Source organism: Panthera onca, chromosome A2 (genome assembly GCF_046562875.1).
Source record: "Panthera onca isolate mPanOnc1 chromosome A2, mPanOnc1 haplotype 2, whole genome shotgun sequence".
Classification (NCBI taxonomy): domain Eukaryota; kingdom Metazoa; phylum Chordata; class Mammalia; order Carnivora; family Felidae; genus Panthera; species Panthera onca.
This window is the reverse complement of record NC_138340.1, coordinates 47,922,242-47,943,034: the sequence shown is the minus strand read 5'-3', so window position 1 is coordinate 47,943,034 and position 20,793 is coordinate 47,922,242. Positions and strand designations below refer to the sequence as shown.

The 20,793-nt window shown below is 37.3% G+C and overlaps 1 pseudogene; it reads left to right on the top strand.

Annotated features, from left to right (window-relative positions):
• The first annotated feature begins 331 nt into the window (after positions 1 to 331).
• Positions 332 to 567, top strand: LOC132675984 (cytochrome b-c1 complex subunit 7 pseudogene; annotated as a pseudogene).
• The last annotated feature ends 20,226 nt before the right edge of the window (positions 568 to 20,793 follow it).

Genomic DNA, 20,793 nt, shown 5'->3' with positions numbered 1-20,793 from the left:
AAAGCCACTAGTATAGTCTGCCATAAATAGAAAGTAACCAAAAAGGTAAAGATAACAAAAACAATGCCATTCAAACTGAGGTGGTTATTGCTGCTTGCCAAGACTCTGAGCTGAAAGGGAGAAGAGAATGGTATTGCAAGCCCAAGAACCCAAAAATTCCTTGACACAGAATAAATAAGTAAATTGTGGTATAGACATACAATGGAATACGGAGATCAAACGCTACAAATCACAGAGAACGTTTAGGCCTGCTGTTACAGCATCAAGCTGGTGGCTAGAGGGTATTCGAAAATGGTGTGACAGGGCTGCAGGGTTCAATAAATTGGGGTTAATGCAAGGTGATACCGTATCTGAGAATGACAATGTGAAAGAGGCCACAAGAAGTCTTCCTGAGAATCTGTATAACGACAGGATGTTTCTCATTAACTTAGCAATGGCCCTGACCAGGAGGCAGCAGATTTGCCTAAAGAGCATATCCTAAAATATGAGGAGGATAAATTCTACCTTGAACTTCTGAAAGAAGTTATTTGGGAAAGAAAAGAGAGAGAAAAATGGGCAAAGAAATAATCGTGGGGTTGAAATCTGTGGTTGCAGATGCTATCAGATATTTTTAAGAAGTTGGGTAAACCTGAAATGTATGATTTAGAACTACTGGAGCTGCAAATGTATTACTTTAAATAAATGTCTACTGTAATTATTTTTTAAAAATGTATGTTTATAGCTGATCCTACAACAGGGATGAATCTCACAAATGTGGAAGATAGTTCAGAAAAGACAGATGCAAAAGAGCACTAGAGGTAGGACAGCACTGCACTGACATAAAGTTCAAAACCAGGCAAAACTAATCTGTGCCAGAAGTCAGGACAGTGTCCATCCTAAAAGCAGCAATGCTTAGGCAGGGGCACAAATGGAACTTGCGGGGGCTGGCAAGGTGCTACTTCCTAATACAGGTTCTGCAAACTGGCATACTTATTGTGTGTAATGTACCAAGCTGCACATTTAAGATCATACTTTTCTTAAGGTTTGTTACATGTCAAAGAAACGTTTGCTTAAAAAACATCCTCTCTGCAAGCACACACACTAGCAACAAACAGACTCTTTCTCCTAGATGTAATCTAAAGATTCACTATCACACCTTAAGAAATGCTGCCCCAAGCCAGAGCAATGATGATAATAGAACACGTAATAGACTAACAGAGGTCCCTATCTGCTGGAGGACCACTTCCCCGAGGCTGAGTTGGTGACCTTCTCCTACACTTTCAGAGGACCACAGGGCTTACCTGGATCACAGCATCTATCTCTCTGTATTAAACGTGATTATTTCCTAGCCTGCTTCTATCAGACCCACTTCCTTGAGGGCAGGAACTAAATCTTCAACTGCAGGACCTTAGCACCTAACAGGGTATCTCACAGGGATGCTCGATAACTATCTGTGGAATGTATGAATGGATGAGGGTATGAATTCATCCTATGACATAAACTGTACTCAGCTGGCAGAGAGAATAAGGACATGCATCTGGCAATGGGGAGCAATTGCACATAAATCCTGACACTAGTTTTTACAAGTTTGAAGAGAAAGGGGGTCTGGGATACTAATAATCAGCCTGAACCCCACTGGAGGACAACTGATATTACTTTGCTTTAAAACAGCCTTGAGTAGAACTGTACAGAGTCTGGTACTTTTTACTATTTAAAGGGCCCAAGGTGGTGCTAGAGCTGTAATATCAGTAATGAAAGCAAATGTGTGAGCTGCTTGGACCTATTAAAGATAAGTTATTTCAGGTGCATTCAGAATAAGTACAAATGGAGAGGTAGAGCCATTTCTTTTTTATCCTTGCTGGGGATGAGTCAGAGAAAAAGGTATGTCTGAATTCTCCAGATAAAGCCCCAAATGCCTTTAACCCACTAATTTACATTTTTTTTTGTACCATAGGCAGAACCAATATTTTGTATGCATAAATGTGCCATACTTATTATTATCTAATGTTAGCAAAGCCCCAACATCCTTACAAAAGTACCTGGTGTTCAGTAGACATTCAATAAATGAAATGGATTCTATCAAGCCCAACCATTATCTATGTGCCACTGAAAAATAAAAGAGAGAGAGAAAGGCACCTGGGTGGCTCAGTCAGTTAAGCGTCCAACTTCGGCTAGGGTCATGATCTCACAGTTTGTGAGTTCGAGCCCCACGTCAGGCTCTGTGCTGACAGCTCGGAGCCTGGAGCCTGCTTTGGATTCTGTCTCCTTCTCTCTCTGCCCCTCCCCACTTGTGCTTTTTCTCTCAAAAACAAACAAATGTAATAAATAAATAAATAAATAAATAAATAAATAAATAAATAAATAACAGAGAGAGATAAAGAAAGAAAAAGAAATGTAGAAGGGAGGGAGGGAAGGAGGGCATACAAGAAAGAGAGAGAAGACAGAAGAGAAACAGAGAGGTAGAAAGGTAAAGACATGGAGGAAGGGAGAGAAGAGAAGGAAAAAGAAAATGAGGGAGAGAGAAAATAAACAGAGGAAGCAAAGTGTACATCAGAAATACAGTTAATTCGAACAAAACATTTTGGAGGTTACACTAAAGTGAAAATTAAAAAAAAAATAACCAACAAAGTGAATTCTAAATGTATTCAATAATAAGAGATGGTATTATTAAATTAAAGCTAATGATGCTAACCCAGATCGAAAAGGGAAGGACAAATGATGATGGGATGTAATTACTTTATTGCCCTATATTATGGAAGTTTCTGCTTAGATATTCAGATCTCTGAAATGGCCTGAGCTACATGTAGCAAGAATCGAAAGAGTGACTAGACTGTGGAGAAATGCACCAGACTGGAAAGTCATCACCAATGGAGGGAGTTCATTTAACACCCTGTTCTTCAGACTTAGGAAAATATGAAATAAAAAGAAAGGTATTCATACCAAAAGACAAGCAAGAATGCCCATGTGTCTATATTTCATCTCAGGGATGATATAAAAATTACTGTCCAGGCTATCAAAAGTGTTCTTATAATTCATAATTCTATAAATTATTGTTATTCATTCATTGTAGATATCCTGCTGCTAACTTTTGAAAGGAACTTTCTTACTCTTACACATCATTTTACACAATAGTTGGGTAGATAGGATAAATGCAACCAAAAGTGACTAAATACATGAGCTAGATGATATATGGTCATCTCTCAGTGGTAGACTGTATTACCATTTGCCCCAAATTCCCTCTTTAGCATATCCCTCCCTGAGGGTGAATGATATGTTTCTACTCTGAAGTCAAGATGTTTCATTGTGCTTAATTGGAAGAAGGCAGAAGTGGCATCTATCTTTTCTAAGTAGAAGCTCTAGGGCCAGGATGCAAGTGCCAGGTTTCTTCTCCCACTGACACAACCATCAAAATGTTCCTGATAGAGGCTGCTCATCAACCTAGGTCCCACAGTAAATACAACATGAAGCAGAGCTGCAGCCCACCCCCAAAGAACATACAGTGTCCTTTCATTTTATAAGCCATTGAGATTATTGGGTGTCACGGAATAATTTACTGTGTCCTGAATGATGCAGTACCAAACAAAATAAGTGAAACAACAATGAAGACCAAATATATGAATGCATTAAATTGCCCAACTAAGAGCTATCAAACACACTCTATATGCAGCCTGTCCTCAGTTCTGAGTATGAATTATGAAGAAGACAAGGACTTTATCTTCAAGGACAAACAGATCAGAGTTCCAGAATCTCACAAGTAAGGAAGCAACATGGGCTTGAGAATTCTGGAGAGGAACTGCAGAGAGAGAGTTGCATATTCAGTGGGACACTATCAGAGAGGCATCTTTGGAGGGGACATTCCTAGTAGAGTAGGTAGCATCACTCAAACACAGGCACAACTAAAAGGGAAACTTTGTGCAGGGGGAATAATGCAGATTTAGAAACAACCAGAGGTCGGTCAGGGGAAGGAAAAGCCTTATAAACAAATTTAGGCATACAGAGGCAATGGGAAATTAATGGATGTTTTTAAACATAATGTAAGAATTTTTAAGTGCCTGTGAAAAGATAAACAGAGAAAAGAACTGGACTGGGGGAATGAAAGTCAAGTCCACTTTTTTTTTTTTTGTCTTAATATGATTTTATCAGGATTTTTGGTGTCATTAAAGTCAAAATGTCATCTTGTCAAAAGTATGTATTGAAGCAAATAACTTTCAATCTCATATTTCATAACCACTGACAATTTGTGCTTTATGAAATGAATGTCAGAGCACCCTGCCTACCATGAATACACAATATTTGTTCAGTGATAGCCAAAAAAAGATCATATAGAAATTTAAAAAGATAGCAACTAATGTCTACATAAGACCTAGAAACTACAGATTCTTAAAAATTTAATCTTTTAATTGATCAGTTGCTGCGAGCTAAAACCTAAGACTCAGAGCAGAATGACAAGTTAGGATATGGTACAGTTTTTTGGCTTGTTGTTGTTGTTGTTTAATGGGTGGAGGTGACAATGTTAAGTATTCATTACACCCCATTTCCTTTTCCTTTTTCTGGGCACAGTGGAACACTTCTCAGCTTCCCTTGCAATTAGATTAAAGTCATGTGATAAAGGCATGTTTACTGGGAGCATGCCAGCTGTATGCCAGCAAAACATACAAGGGTGTCAGGAGCACTTAGCACTTTTAGGAGAACCATATAAAGAAAGACATCCAAACAAATGGAAATACCTTTAGAGGAACAAAAGACACCAGTCAAAAGAGTAAGGTTATTTTACTTCTAAATATCTCAGAGTATGATCTAATTCAAAATTTGTTAACTTTATGCTCATAAAATAGAAGAGTAGCAGCTTAATTTTAAGTGACTATATTTCTAAGCTCCAATGGAGTCTCTTGATGAAAAAGAAAATATGTTTGAGGATTCCTGAACCTTAGACTCACAAGTATTTATTGAACTCTAAGGACATTATATGGTTCGCTTGTTTATCTTCAGAACAACCCTAGCTGATGTGCATACATTCCTGGCATTCCTTATTTACCTAAAAGGATATGGAATCTTAGAGAGAGAAAGTAACTTATTAATGCCACACAGTGGAGAAAAGGCTAGAGATGGGATTGTAACCCAGGTCATCTGACTCCAGAAAGTATACTCTACAGTTTCTACCACCACCCTCCCTTGGGGGTTTGCTAAGCTTGAAAACTCATTCCATTTAAACAGATGTGCCACTCTCTCTCAAATTAGTTTTTTTTCAGCATAGGCTAAATAAGTGCCCAGAATATGATTTAATCAACAATTATAGCCTCTAATACTCCAGGTACACTCTTTGAATATTTAGAGATGTCTAAATCACCTCTTTAGTATAAAAAGTGTACCATGGAGTCACTCAGAGGCACTAAAACATGTTGGCAAAATATTTTGATGTCCAGAAACCAGGTAAACACAAAAGTAAAAACAATTAAAGTATTTAACTCCAAATGAGGTTGCAAGGTTGGCAAGGCGGGGGGAGGGGGGGAACACAAACAAAAAAGAGAATTTTGTAGTTCCAAACCTATGATTTTCAAGTTTCCTATTTAGGACCAAAGAGGAAAATGCAGGGACCATAAATCAGCTGCATATCACAAATCTTTAAGAAGCTACAACCACAACTTAAATAAATCCCTGCAAATGCTAATAGTTTATGTAATTTTTTTCCTGAGCCCATTTTCTCTAGAAAGGTTTGGAATACTACTCCCCATATCATGGTAGCCAAAGTCTCAGTTCTCATTTCTTGGAAAGATGGGAGAAAAACTCTGTGTTTGGAATGATCTTCCCCTAAGTACCACAGACAATTAAGGCCCAGCCAGCTGCTGCAGATGTGACTATTTAAAAAATTGCTATAGATAATAGTCAAAGTATGGAAAGAGTCAAACGTCCACTGGCTGATAAATGGATAAAGAAGATGTGGTATGCATATGTATGTGTGTGTGTGTGTGTGTGTGTGTGTGTATATATATATATATATATATATATATATATATATGTATGTATGTATAATGGAATATTACTCGGCTATCAAAAAGAATGAAATCTTGCCATTTGTAACAATGTGGATGGAACTAGAGTGTATTATGCTAAGTGAAATAAGTCAGAGAAAGATGAATATCATGATTTCACTCATGTGGAATTTAAGAAACAAGACAGATGAACTTAGGGGAAGGGAAGCAAAAATAAGATAAGAACAGAGAGGGAGACAAACCATAAGAAACTCCTAAATAGAAAGAACAAACTGAGGTTTGCAGGAGGGGTGCTGGGTGGATGGATGGGCTAAATGCGTGATGGGCACTAAGGACGGCACTTGTTGGGATGAGCACTGGATGTCATATGTAAGGGATGGATCACTAAATTCTACTCCTGAAATCATATTATACTATATGTTAACTAACTTGGATTTAAATTTTAAAAAATGAGGAAAATAAGTAAATAAATAAAATCTGTTATGAAACTCCCTCCTACCCCGAAAAAAACAATTGCTGAATCCCATTTAGGAGGTGGTTATCGGAAAATGATTCATCAATGCCACCATTAGAAAGACATTGTGCTTTTTTTGGTCTTTGACTATAAACGTTCTGTGTTGAACTTTATGGAAAACTTTTTTTTTTTTTTTTTAAGTATAGTCAGTGATGGCATCTTCACTAGAATTTTACTACAATGTGAAACCTAAAATGCAAAGCATACATTGTGACTGGATTTTTATGTGTTTGAAGTCATTTTTTTTTTCTGGATAAAAACATGTAAATACTCAAGGAGTACTCTCCTTGAATCCCACAGGATTTAATGAGAATTTATGCTGCAACAGACTTCCTCCTAATTTTATTCACTAAGAAAAGCAAACAAAGCAACAAAAAAAAATCCTATTTCCTTTTACAGATTCAGCGTTAAAAAAGTCACAGTTAAAAGATCTCTACTCTTTACCAATTTTCCTTTTGAAAATTAAGAAAAAAGGATACTAGTACCTTTGTTAATGCTTGCCCAGAAGAAGGCTAGGTTCTTTGAACACTTACAATGGACATCCCATGAAAAGACACACTTAAGATTAAAAATTCATATTTTTTAATTAGAAGGGATTGCTATAATTGTAGGCTTGATAAAGGAGAATTTTTAGTAATTGAAAAACCAGTTTCTGTGACAAAAGTAAAGATGCTGATTGACATGATGGTGGAAAAAGTAGATAGAAGTAGACATGAATGGACAGAATCAATATATTGATATATAATATCAATATCAATAAAAATCAATATAAATAAAAATCAATATCAATAAAAATATATGTTTTTACACATGACACTGAAGAAGACCATAGCAGCTCTTCAAATCATGATTCACTACTGTGTCCAAAAATCACAATCAGTTGGAAAATGCACTCCAAGTAATTTTCATGACAAGTTTCTGAAGTGTGTGAGTGCTTTACCATCTTTTAATAAATCAGAATAAATTCAAAGTTATTTCTGTGTTATCATGGTCCTCACTCACTTGTACTCAAATAACCTTTTCTGAGTAGGAGGTAAAAAAGTACATTGCAACCTTATGTACCAACAGGGGTATATCTCTTTACATATACAGATATCAAAAAATATTATGTATTGTTTATCATTAAAAAAATGCTTAAGAATCATCAGAGGGAGGAGTCAGGTGATCAACAAGAAGACATGGAGTTTGAAGTATGAAAGGCATCAGTCACTATCATTACAGTCTCTTTGGCCTATGACAAGTCCATACCCATTCTTGGTCTAAGGAATATCCTTTATAAAACTATATATTCCAGGGGTGCCTGGGTAGCTCAGTCAGTTAAGTTTCTGACTCTTGATTTTGGCTCAGGTCAAGATATCATGGTTTCTGACTTCAAGCCCCACACTGGGCTCTGTGCTGATGGTGCAGAGATTGCTTAATATTCTTTCTCTCCCCTCTCTCTGTCCCTCCCCTGCTCGTGAACACACATACTCTCTCTCTAAAATTAAATAAACATAAAAATTATATATTCCAGGATTGGAAAACTATGGCCAGTGGGCCAAATCTGGACTGCCACCTGTTTTTGCAAATAAAGTTTTATTGGAACACGCCTACCTCCATTCGTTTTTATATCATCTATCGTTGCTTTCAAGCTATAATATCAGAGTTCAGTAGTTGCAACAGAGACTATACGGCCTGCAAACTCTAAAATATTTACTATATGGGTCTTTATAGAAAAAGATTGCCAACCCCTGAATTAGGTCATGAGGTCTGTAAGATTGTCAATTTTTCCTATGCTATAACACGTCACTCTAAAGTTATTCACAGCCCCCCCTACTTAAATATGAGATAGTACCCCCAAAGATGTAAAAAAAAACAGTAGAGCACTAGGATTATAATCATGTTTAACAGAATTCTTTGGAGTCCAACTGATCTCCTTTTAAATATTAGCTCTCCTATTGACCTCTATTCTGTTTTTCTGTAAAATGGGAGAACACATGTCATGGGATGTTGTAGGGCTTCAATGAAATAAAATATGTAAAGGATTTAACATGGTGTATGACAAGAGTAAGTGTTCATTAAATACTAGCTTGTTGCTAATGTTAATAATGAGAAATCCTACATTATTATCACAGGGAGCTAGATGTCCAGGTCAAAGTAATAACTTCCTTCTTTATGCCTTCCTTCACGTAGATACTCTTTGATGGGAAAAGGGAACGGAGAGCCATTTATGCAGAACAGCATCAGTTATTCCCTCATCTCTGGATAAGATATTGCCTGTGTCTGACCCACACAACTCTCTTTCTTGGTCTACCACATAGTCATAGCCAGAGAAATTCCTCCTTATCTTTAGAAGTGAAATACTATGCACTTTCCTGCCTCAGTGACACCCAAATTGAGCACAAGGTAAGTTAGGGTGTCTAGAAACAGCCTAAGAGTTCTTAATGGTCCACAGCAAAGCTACTAAGAAAAAAAATGTAGTGAAAATATTCATTAAAATCAATAATCCCCAAATCACATTAATGCAGTAGTGTTCTGGGTAATAATATAAAACTTGATGCCTAAGGTACTCAAAGTTATCAGGCCCAGAGAGGCCATAACTTGGTCCCAAGTATCAGACTCCTATTTTGTTTTATGGTGCTCTGTACATGAGCTATAGAAACTACTTCTGAGAAAACCCTAACTTCCAAATCTCTGACTTCTGAATATATAAATCATATCAAACTACTATTTGCCTCCAACAGGAGTGAAAAATACAAAGAACAATGTCTACTATATATTGCTTTTAAGGCAGTGATTTCTGCTACAAATGATCTGGAACAGTACTTCTCAGACTAGCAATGATAGAAGATCCGTTTTTTTTTTTTTTTTCTTTCCTAATCTATTATGGACTGAACCTTTAAAAAATACAATAATAAACATAAGTTACTAGTAAAAATGAAATAAAAAAGATATACAAAATTAACAAAACTCTAGGTTATCATTTATTAAATTCAAGAGACACAAAAATGACTATCAAATTGCTCTAAAATTTTCTGGATTCTTTATTTCTGTGCAATCTTGTTGCAGACCAGGAACCAACAGTTGGCAGCCTCTCACTGCTCCATGCTCTACATCTGCATAGAGTAGACAGATCTGGAACTTCCTGGACTATGACAGTAACTTGAAATTGTCCAAAATAAGCCACTGTTGGAAAGATACCTTCCTCAAACCAATCACAGAGGCCACCAGGGAGGCAGGAATTAGGAGGACAGATAAAGAGGAAGGGCAAAAAAAGACTTTCTGGTTTAACTGCATATCATGTATGATTTAGATTTTGCACAATGAGCATGTAGTTACTACTTAGCTGCATTTAGAATTTTCAAAAATGCAATTTACAAACCAATTAAAGCACTTTAAGGTGGTATATTTTGTTCAAGATTAACTAAATGAAATGGAGAAGGCGAGGACATAAGAGCAGGCTAAGGGAATGTTATAGGTTCTCAAAAAGCATATGTTGAATTAATGCCAGTTTTCATTTTCACTGAGCACACAGACTTGATGATAAGCTATATGGGTACAACAGTGAACAAGCCACAATACTTATTCTCATGGAATTCTAGTTCAGAGAGAGAGATGTACAAATTCATTACATCCTTACAAAATCTATGCTAGAAATTCCTTCAGTATAGAGATAGGGAAAAGACAGAGTATGTCATCTTTCCCAGAGTGCAATTTCTTCATGGTATTGAGGGTATGAGTATAGTTACTGAGAGATGATTAATTTGAAAGGTTGGTCATATCATCTGGCACACATTTCTCACAAGTTTGTGTCTAACACTTGTAACACCCAAATCAACATGCTCTGCCTCATAAATTGCCATCTCCACGCCTTAATTCCTGCTAACTTCTGCTCTTCAGATCACTGAATACATACAGAAATGGGGTTATCCATGGATGATTTCCATGGAAATGCTTAGCGAGTACCATCTGATGCCCAGGCTTCTCCTATCTATCTTGACAGGAGCAAGCAAGATCATCATCAAGAATTGAAATCTTGATCTATACATCCCATTTTTAAGGTCCTGGGGCAAGAAAAACAGTCAAGTAGACCCTGTGAACTTCCCACTATAGTAGCTTTTGTGACATTCTCATAAAAAGGGTGATTTTGTTCACCAATCAGAAATATTGCCTGACCTATTATCCACCTATGGCACTGGCAGTAGAGACTTGTTAACAGCTTCAGAAAGATCAATTCAGGCTTTCCCAAACTACTCAGGAAGACAACTTCCTGTGCTCATCTACCTGGTATCAAGGAACAATTCTAGACAGTAAAAGAAAAGGAGCTCCTGTGTGCAATTCCACACAGAAAATCTAAGCAACGATTTCCTGCATTAGGATAAGGTGATTGTCCTACTTTATTTAAATTCACAAGGGCAGACACACTGTCATTCAAAGACTGGCTGAATCACCTTTCCTCCCCCTATGGATTCCTCATCTACTTGAATGAAGCATGTTAATGGGTCACCTCTGCAGTCACAAATTTGGCTCATGTGATTAGAAGCTGAGAGACTCAGGAATTCACTTCACACTGCATATAGATATGACAGATGCTTTTCAATTCCTTTTTCGAATATTTGCTGCTAGTTCTTACTCCTATCTTTATGCATGCAATAGTATCCCTGGGGGAAATGGAATTTGGAGGTTCTTAATTATTAATAAGACAATTCATAAAACCATTTCTATATTACAGTTTGGCAAAATCACACAGTCTGGTGATTTCCTTCCACTACTATCACTACCTAATTATTTATATACTACTTCCAGACAGGGCTTCCTAAACCCCATGTCTAATTGCTTCAATAGCTACTTTAGAAATTGATAGCTCCTCAGTATCTACCAATTAAATATAAATACAAAACATTAGAATGCAGTACAGTATAATGGTTAACAGTTTAGCCTCCAGAGTAAGCCTACTTACTTTTAAATCCACACCTTGCCCTTAATTGACTGTGACACTTAAGCAGGTTATTTTACAGCTGTTTTTTGTCTATAATGTAGGAAATTATAAAAATGTTTATTTTATGTACATAACACACATATTATAAGAAATATGTGTATTAAATATTATACACATGTTAATATAAACATATAAGATATATTTAATACATACTATATAATAAATATATTAACAAATATATATAAATAGTATACAATAAATATATAATGTACAATATATCTTGCTTATTATATACAATGTCTGAAATATTTGTATTTGAATATAAACATGTATATATGTGTGTTTATGTATACATATATGTGTGTGTGTGTGTATATATATATATATATATATATACACATATATATAAGATTTACATATATATCTTAACGTTCACTTAGAAGAATACATTGCTGGGAACATTGGTACCACACAGGGAATTTCAGCTACTTTAATTTTATAACCTTTGCATCTGGCATTCAGTGTGGCCCAACCGAACTCTTTTTGGCTTTATCTGTCATCCGTTCTTCACACATAGCCTAAATTCCATCCAGACTGTGTAATTAGTATTCATGTAGTTTTCCAAACTTCCCAGCCACCATACATTTCTTCCTGCTGCCTGAGCTGTGAAAACCACTTTGCCCACAAATCTCATTCAGGATACCATCCTTAAGGTCACTTAAACATAACTTCTGGAAAGGTGCTCCTGGTCTTCAAACTCCCTCCTTAGAACATCTACTGAAGAATAGCAAGTGAGTTAACTTTGATTTACTGACCATGGCTCATGGAGACTCCACGGAGAAGAAAGCACAGATGAGACCTGAGAGATTAAGAGCATCATGGGGTGTTAGTGATGTCTGCCAGGAAGTCCAGGATGGAAGATGGCACCTACTTGCCACCTCTGCCCTGTTTCCTTTGTGTGTAATATCACCAAGGCACTTGAATTATTTAACTGCTGTTTTATGTCACATCTCTTCGAAGCTGTATCGTAATCCGTGAAGAAATAGCCTCCATTTGACTCATATCTGTGTGCCGTGCAGTGTCCAGCAGAGAATGTGGTATACCAAATGTGCCCAAATTTTGTTCAATTAGTTTGAGTTGTCCAATGTCACGTTCTCTTTTTTAAATAGGTTCACCTTTTATGTCACCTTGGGGCTGATTCATGTCTGAGCTAGTAAGGTTTTACTCAGGAGATCTTGGCTGGATCCATGTTACCTCCATCAGCAACCCTGTTCTGCTTGGACTGGCGCCTTAAAGGCTAAAGACCTAATTATTTCTGACAGCCTCCTAAAACTAATATTCATTCCTCTTTCCTTTTTGTCCTATTCCTGCATCTTTATCTTCCTTCTGGTTCACTTGTATATTGCCTATGTTTCTTATTTTCTGTATTCTTGATGCTCTGAGTCATCTGGGTCTTTACTGACAGGGAAAAGACTATGCCCCCAGGGCTAGCCAATTCTTAGAAATAACAAACAACTCACTCTTGGAACATGTCTTTCATACGTAAACAAACTAATCTAGAGCCCACTCCAAACTAAACCATCTCCTTTCCTCTGCCTGGCTCTTCTACTTCAGGAGGCAATATTCTTCTGTCCTAATTATCCAGGACCAGGTACCAGACAACTAGAGATACCCTGTATGCCAAAGTCTGTGGGAATTAGTTAAACCAGCCAATCCCAACTGCGCTTGCCCTGTTTTGCCTCCCTTACCCATGAAAATGACAATACAGGGTCTGGCTCATGATTTCCCCTCGTTCCCTCTGCCTTCTGACTGACACTGGCATTTCCCTGTGTGGCCCATGTGGTGTAACATGCCCCCTCTTCTTGGGAACTGTGAATAACAAACTCATTGTGATGGCAGTTGTCTCAGGACCCATCAACCTCACCATACCTGAATAGTAACAAAACCTACATTTAAAAAGAATCTGCTGCTCTGTATCCGTTGATTCTCGTTTTCCTCACCTAGTTTTCAATCTTGCTTTTCAGAACACATGAGAGAATCATTATGTGCCTTGAATGACCAATTTAAAAAAAAAATTTCCTCCATTAGTTTGGAGATAACCACACACATCTTCCTCTCTAAATTACCTTAAAGGACTCTCTCAGTAGGAGCCTGCTCTGGTTTATTACCTCCTAGGATAATGCCATTAGAGATAATCACATTTTGTAGATACTATCTCTAAAGAACAATTGCCTTAAGAGTCCCTATTGAAGTATTTTTCATTTATAACAAGATCTTATGATAGTTAAAAATAAATATAGCACAGAAACCTAATTCTCTGATTCTCTAATGCTGTGAACTGTCATGCAGATCAACACACTAGCAAGTTTTGGAAAACCTCTCAGCAGAAGTAAAATTTCATGTTTCATTCCCTCTCTCTCTCTCTCTCTCTGTCTCCCTTTCCTATTTTCCAGGAAGGAGAGTGGGGAGAGTATGTGATGCTACCAATTAACAGACTTGTACATTTAAAAATAATTTTTAGGGGCACCTAGATGGCTCAGTCAACAGTTAAGCATCAGACTCTTGATTTCGGCTCAGGTCATGATCTCACAGTTCTATGAGTTTGAGCCCCACGTCAGGCTCTGTGCTGACAGTGGGGAACCTGCTTGGGATTCTGTGTCTCCCTGTCTTTCTGCTCCCCCCTGCTCTCTCTGTCTCTCAAAATAAAATAAAATAAAATAAAATAAAATAAAATAAAATAAAAACAATTTTTATTTACAGCCAGAGTAATACACAGAGTTTTTAATAGTAACAAATAATAACAGAAGATAGATTGGAAACAAGTATGTATTTTCATTCAACCACCCTCTATCACTCTCCTTATCCTAGTTAACCATGTTTAACCCTTCTACTATTTGTTGCCAGAGATCATCACAGCATGTCCATATTGCTATTTCTGAATTTACCAATTGTAAACATCATATGTAGTTCATAAGGCTTTACCTTCCTTACGTCATTCTCCACCATTTCCATCAACATCTGCTTGCTATAGACCCATTCTTCTAATTTATTTATGTAGTAATTACCAACTAAATAAATCATCAGAATTTGGGTACTGTCTATAGTAAGGCCATCATGCTTTTTTTTTCAATTTTTTTAACGTTTATTTATTATACAGAGACAGAGGTCGACAGAGCATGAGCATGGGACGGGCAGAGAGAAGGGAGACACAGAATCTGAAGCAGGCTCCAGGCTTTGACCTGTCTGCACAGAGCCCGATGTGGGGCTCGAACTCACAAACCGCGAGATCATGACCTGAGCAGAAGTCAACGCATAACCGACTGAGCCACCCAGGTGCCCCATGCCATCATATTTTTTAATATGGTTCTTCCTACAACATACAAAAACCCCCTCTGCATGTTTTTTCAAAGAGGCCAAATACATCATTTCCATTTTTCCCCTTGGGCAACTTCCCTTAGAGACTTCTGCCTTCCTATTCCAAATGGTTGTTTTTTTCTCTAAACCTGCTATCCAAAGCTTTCATCCTGGAATTTCCCATCACTCTCAGCTGGAACTTCTCCACAAGAATGCTCTGTTTCTTGCTAAATTCCAAGGTTTTCTCTCTTACTTGGTTTGTTTTCCTATTTTGGTAGAACACATATGCAACAGCTTCCTGGCAAAGTTTCAAAAAGCAAAAATGTACAATATTTTCCTTGTCATAAAGTCCTTATTCAACAAAATCTCTTGGGGTGCCTGGGTGGCTCAGTCAGCTGAGCGTCTGACTTTGGCTCAGGTCATGAACTCACTGATTGTGAGTTTGAGCCCCGCGTCTGGCTCTGTGCTGATAGTTTAGAGCTGTCTCTCATAGCTCTCTGACAGCTCACAGCTCTCTCTCTCTCTCTCAAAAATAAATAAAGATTAAAAAAAAATTTAAACATAATTTCTTAAGTCAGAGTTTAATATTCTCCCTTAGTAAAAGCATTTCTCTGTATTTTTTATCTTTCAGTGTTGGCTCAATGTAATTCTGATACCGAACCTTTTGTACATGAGCTGCTGCATTGTCCTTTCCTCTGTAAAGTAGGATCTGTCTTTATCCTTGTTAGTCTCAGGTCTGAGAGATTTTCTTGTGGCATTTCCCCATACTGTTTTCTCTGTCCTCCTTTTCTGTAACACTATTGGGTGAGTTTTGGAGCTCCCAGATGAACATTCTGATGGTCTCACCTTTTTTACTTTTTCCTTTTTTTTTTTTTTTTTTTTTTTTTTTTGCTGCAGTCCTAATGTATGTTTTGTGACATTATCTTCTAATCCTCTTACTATCCTAAAATTCACTTACTAAAATTATCATTACCAAGTGTTCTTTTTTTGTTCTCAAGAGGTCTTCTTCTTACTTTTCCAAGAATGTCAATTTTAAATGCAACTAATGTTGTTGCCTTAATTCCTCTTTTACATTTTGTGTTTATTTCTTTGTGTGCTTTGATCTCACTTTCATACAGAAGACTTAACACACATATTTTGGGGGTCTTTTGCTGTCCACCAATTTTAATAGTAAGGCATTAGCTACTGGGATCCCCACTGCTTATGGGCCAAGCTACAGACTAGTGTATTACACTGTATGGTGATCTGGTAATGTGTTTCCATAGGAGGGGGATAGAAGTATCTCTAGGGAATATGAATCCAGTCATGCATTTAGGAAAAGAGCACTAGAGCAACTCAGAGTGCTGGGTATATGCTTAATTACTCTTTTCTCAGACTGGTGACTCATTCATGTTGCCTGCTGTGTCTGGTGTCCCAGAACTTCTCTGGGAGAGGAGAAGAGAAAAGGAGTGAGTTAACATGAAGAAGTGGGGTGAGGATCTTGGCATTTAATTTTTCCTGACAACTGATTTTCTTTGTACAGACTGGTGTTTCCAATTGCTGAGCATTTCTGAGTGTCTGATAACTGAACTGTCCACTTTTCATCAGGATCCCCCTCTGCCAGCACCTAGTCTCCTGGCTTTCTCTCCTCAGTTTCATTCTCATCAGGGTCCACTCTTTTATCTCTGCTTCATCTTCCAATATACACCGACAGCTCTCATCTGCTATTGTCTCTTCTCCTTTCTCATCCTGGTAGGTCTATATTTATTCCATGCCTTTACTCTCATTTCATTGGGTTATCAGCAGTAACCAGAGGAGATAAATGCATGTGTTCTTGTACCATACTCAATCCAAACCACAGCCTTGTATATTTTAATGACTAGACTATTAAAGAATTGAACTATGACTGTGGTCACACATGGGAAATCAATGAGGTAAAATGGAGAAATATCCATTCCAACACATAGATCAGGGAATCCCAAAAGCAAGATATGGACCATTACATAATATAATTTAGGCAATTTGTTAGAAATAGAGGTCCAAATTTCTGCAACTTTGAATTCAGAACACCTGGTTGACATCCAAGGGTTGGTATATTTAACAAATTCCCGAGTTATTTTTATGTTCAGCCACTGATTTAGGTCATTTAAAATAAGAGAAAATTCCCTGCTGAATTTAGTCATGAAATTTACAGAGTAAGAATTCATCTCATTGCACTTAAAAATTATTTTCATTAAGTTTTAGACAAAAAAGTAAGAGAATTAACATTTATCAAGCCCCTAAGCCTTCTGCTAAGTAGCTTTTTAGACAGAAATAGAGTGCTATAAATAGGTTTCCCATTCTACAGATGACTAGGTGATTATGAGAGATGACCTAATGGTCATTTACCTAAAGTAATATGACAAATCCGTACAATAGTTTGATTTAAATTCCAAAGTTAGGGTCATTCTTAATATACTTCTGTTCAATCAATAAGATGCTTCTTCATGCTTTTAATTACAAATTATAATCAACTGATTGCATGCTGCATTTAAATCAGTGAACTAACCACTGTTAGAGATCAGAAGAACAATACAATGCAGCCCTCACCTTTACTGAGCTTGGGAACTGAACCAATAAACAAAACAAATATCCATGAAATAATCAGAGAGTCTCTGTATGATCTAACATTCCCCAAATTGGATTCCAAGGATGGTAGTATGTGTACTGAGTGGTGAAAAGGGTATAGGTTTCCATGATCAGTAAACCATGGATGATTGAGCTAAGCAGTTTCAAAGAGGTGTGCCTTTATTATAAAGTGTCTAAGAATCTTTAAGGCAAATGTGTATCATGAATCTCCAAGTATAAAACGGAGCATTATCTACACACATTTGGCCTATTAATCCCCATTCAAATCTAAGATAAAATCCCATAGAAAAATTACTTGGAAAATGCTAATAAAGTATGGCAATGTGCTGACTGTTCAAAGAGAGTAGAGAGTTAATCAGGACAAAGAAGCCCAAGGTGGCTCTGGTGATGAGTAAAGACCTAATCTAGTCTTTGAGTAAACTGGGACAGCCTAAAGATTGTCTAATGTCACAGAGGTGACAGTGAGGAAGCTGGGATGAGGCTGGCCTGCTTCAGTTGTAAGGCCCATGCTATCATAGTGAGAGCTAATGCCAGTGCCAATGGAAAGTAGATCCAAAAATGCTAGTTGGTGTTGGGGTGGGAGCTGGTTTGAGTATGGAAACTAACACAAAATGACTATGGAAAAATGAGGATGATAGTCTCCCAGGCCATCCCTAACTATGATATCCTGAAGTTAATAGACATTACAGCTTGGAAGATAGAAAGATGATTCTCTTCACTCATCAGGCAGTCACTCATGTGACGCTCTATATATTTTCAAGAAGCATGACTTAACTGTATTTATTCATATTACAGCTGAATAATAAGTAAGTAATAGAGCCAATAAATGTTATCATTATGACTGGTAATGATACGATATTTTTTACATAAATGACCTAGCCATTCATTGTGGTATAATTTCTGATCCAATCTTTGCTCAAACTGGAGATATATAGGGCAGTCTTTAACATCTTTGACATGCCATAATTGAGGAAAGATATGCATGCCCTGATTCTTTTGGTTATAAATAATAATATCCAACTTAAACTAGCCTGATAGAATTTATTAGCTGTATTAACACAGAAGGGTATTAGGTCAGCTTAAAAGATCAGAGAAAATCATACATTTGTGTGTTTCTTGTCTTCTTTTCCCCCGGAGGATAGAGATCTTGTCCATCTTGTTCATGTCATATCCCTAGCACTTTAGACAGAGTCTGACACATTTAAAGCACTAATTAAATATTCACTGAATAAATAAATACCATAAATATATTCTGAGTAAAACAGCAGTGACCATCTGTACAGGCACCTATGTTGACCATAAATATGTTAAGTATAAAGTATTCTAAAAATAAATTATATAATGTTTTCAGATGAAATTATGATAATAGAAAGGAATATGGGTTTTCTAGAAATACTGAATTGAAACTTTCCATCAAAGGTGATACAAAGAAATTGGTAACGCTAACTGGGAAAATCATTAAAAATTATAAAATGGAATAAATACCAATTTTATAACTTTGGAAATGATTGCTTACAGATTGTGGCACATCTTAAAGTCCAAGAATTTTCCTTTCAAGAGAATTTGATTACATTAACAAGAAGATATTTTGGATTAAACTGTGCTCATCCTTTGCATTGAGGCAAAATTTAAAGTGAGCATTAATAAGAGAAAGTATATTTGAGGGGTAAAGAAAGCAACCAGGGGAAAAACGAAGACAAAAAAGCCTAAATTACATTTGGATCTCAATAGGTAGCTCAGTTTCAGAGGTGGATGTGGCCAGTTGCTGAGCAAAATAAGTGTAGAAAGTTAACAGAGAGTCCTATTCTGGAGGTTCCTGAATGCAAGGGTGACAAGACAATGCTCAGTTTCATGGTCACCGAAAGATTTTCAAGTAGGAATTGTTAATTGGGAAAAACAATACGGCAGCATTGCTTACAAAGGATTACTGTGAAAAAAGCCTCATTTATTAAACTAGAGACTAGACCATGGGGAAAACAACTGACATCTAAGCTACGGACATAGAAGTGGGAAAGAGAAAAAAATGATGGCTTTAAAAGTTTCTGAGAGGATGGGCCAGGTTGAAGAGGACAGGGCAGTAGGTGTGAAGTCAGACAAAGATCTCAGTCTTGCCTTCATCACAGCTCATAAGCTGGTCAGCCGGACTGTATACTCAGTAGTTTTCCTCTTCCCAGAAATTTTATATTTCACTTCTAACAGCTCCAGATCTCCAATCCTGACCACACAGGAAGCACATGACCCAGGCCTGGCCAATCACAGGACCATGTCTACTTGGCATCAGTGCTCATGTGACCCAAGCAGGGTGAGTCATCACCATTCCCTGGGATTTACACCTTGTGCTGGAAGAATTTCTCTCCATGTGGAAAAGTTCCTTCTGTAGGACAAAGTATCACAGAGGCAGGAGAGAGTCTGAAATGAATTGCCTTTCCAATTCCAGACCTTAATGCACCCATGTCTACAGCTCTTCCCTGATCTTAGAGCTGCCTCAGAATCATTCTCAGCTACATAACCAATAAATTTCCTTATGGAACCCTGAGTTTAATTTTTGTCACTTGAAACCAAGAGTTCCATTAATCCATAAGTTCTCTGATGCCAGTTTGCTCAATCATGATATGGCAGCATTGGCAACAAGTGCTCCACATATCCTCCAAAGTTGTGGCAAGGCTCAAAATAGGAAATATGCTCTAGACTATTAAATGCCCTAAAAATTAAAGCTCTCACCCTGACTAGATGCTATGTTACCACAACTACTTCAATATATTTTAAATGCACAGTCATTTTGCTTTAAGACATTTATGTATCTGATCTAAAATAACAAGAATCATAATGATAACAACTTATAATACCAGCTTTTATTTACATAATGTTTTATAGGGCCACGCAGTGGGCCAGGAAGCGCATCCAGGAGCTGTTGGATAAGCACAAGAATATAGAAAGCATGGTTGAGCTTCTGGACTTGTATCAAATGGAGGATGAAGCATATAGCAGCCTTGCAGAAGCCACAACTGAACTATATCAGTATTTACTACAGCCATTCCGAAACATGAGAGAACTTGCCATGCTCTGTAGACAGCAGATAAAAAGAGCACCAGCACACAGGAGCAAGCAGTGGAGGGGCAGAGACACAGAGACTCAAGCAGGCTCCAGGCTCCTAGCTGTGAGCTGTCAGCACAGAGCCTGATGGCAGGGCTCGACTCACCAGCAGTAAGACAATGACTTGAGCTGAAGTCAGATGCTCAACCAACTGAGCCACCCAGGCGCCCCTTGGCCAACTTACTTTTAATACTTGCTGAAAGTAAATAAACTAGGCTCTTGAAGGCAAAAAAAAAAAAAAAAAAAAGTTGTGGTAAAAACTCAGAACGTTTGACAAGAGAACTCACTCTTAAACAGAGTCTATCTAAACCAGCCTCTGATATAAGATTTTACAAAGG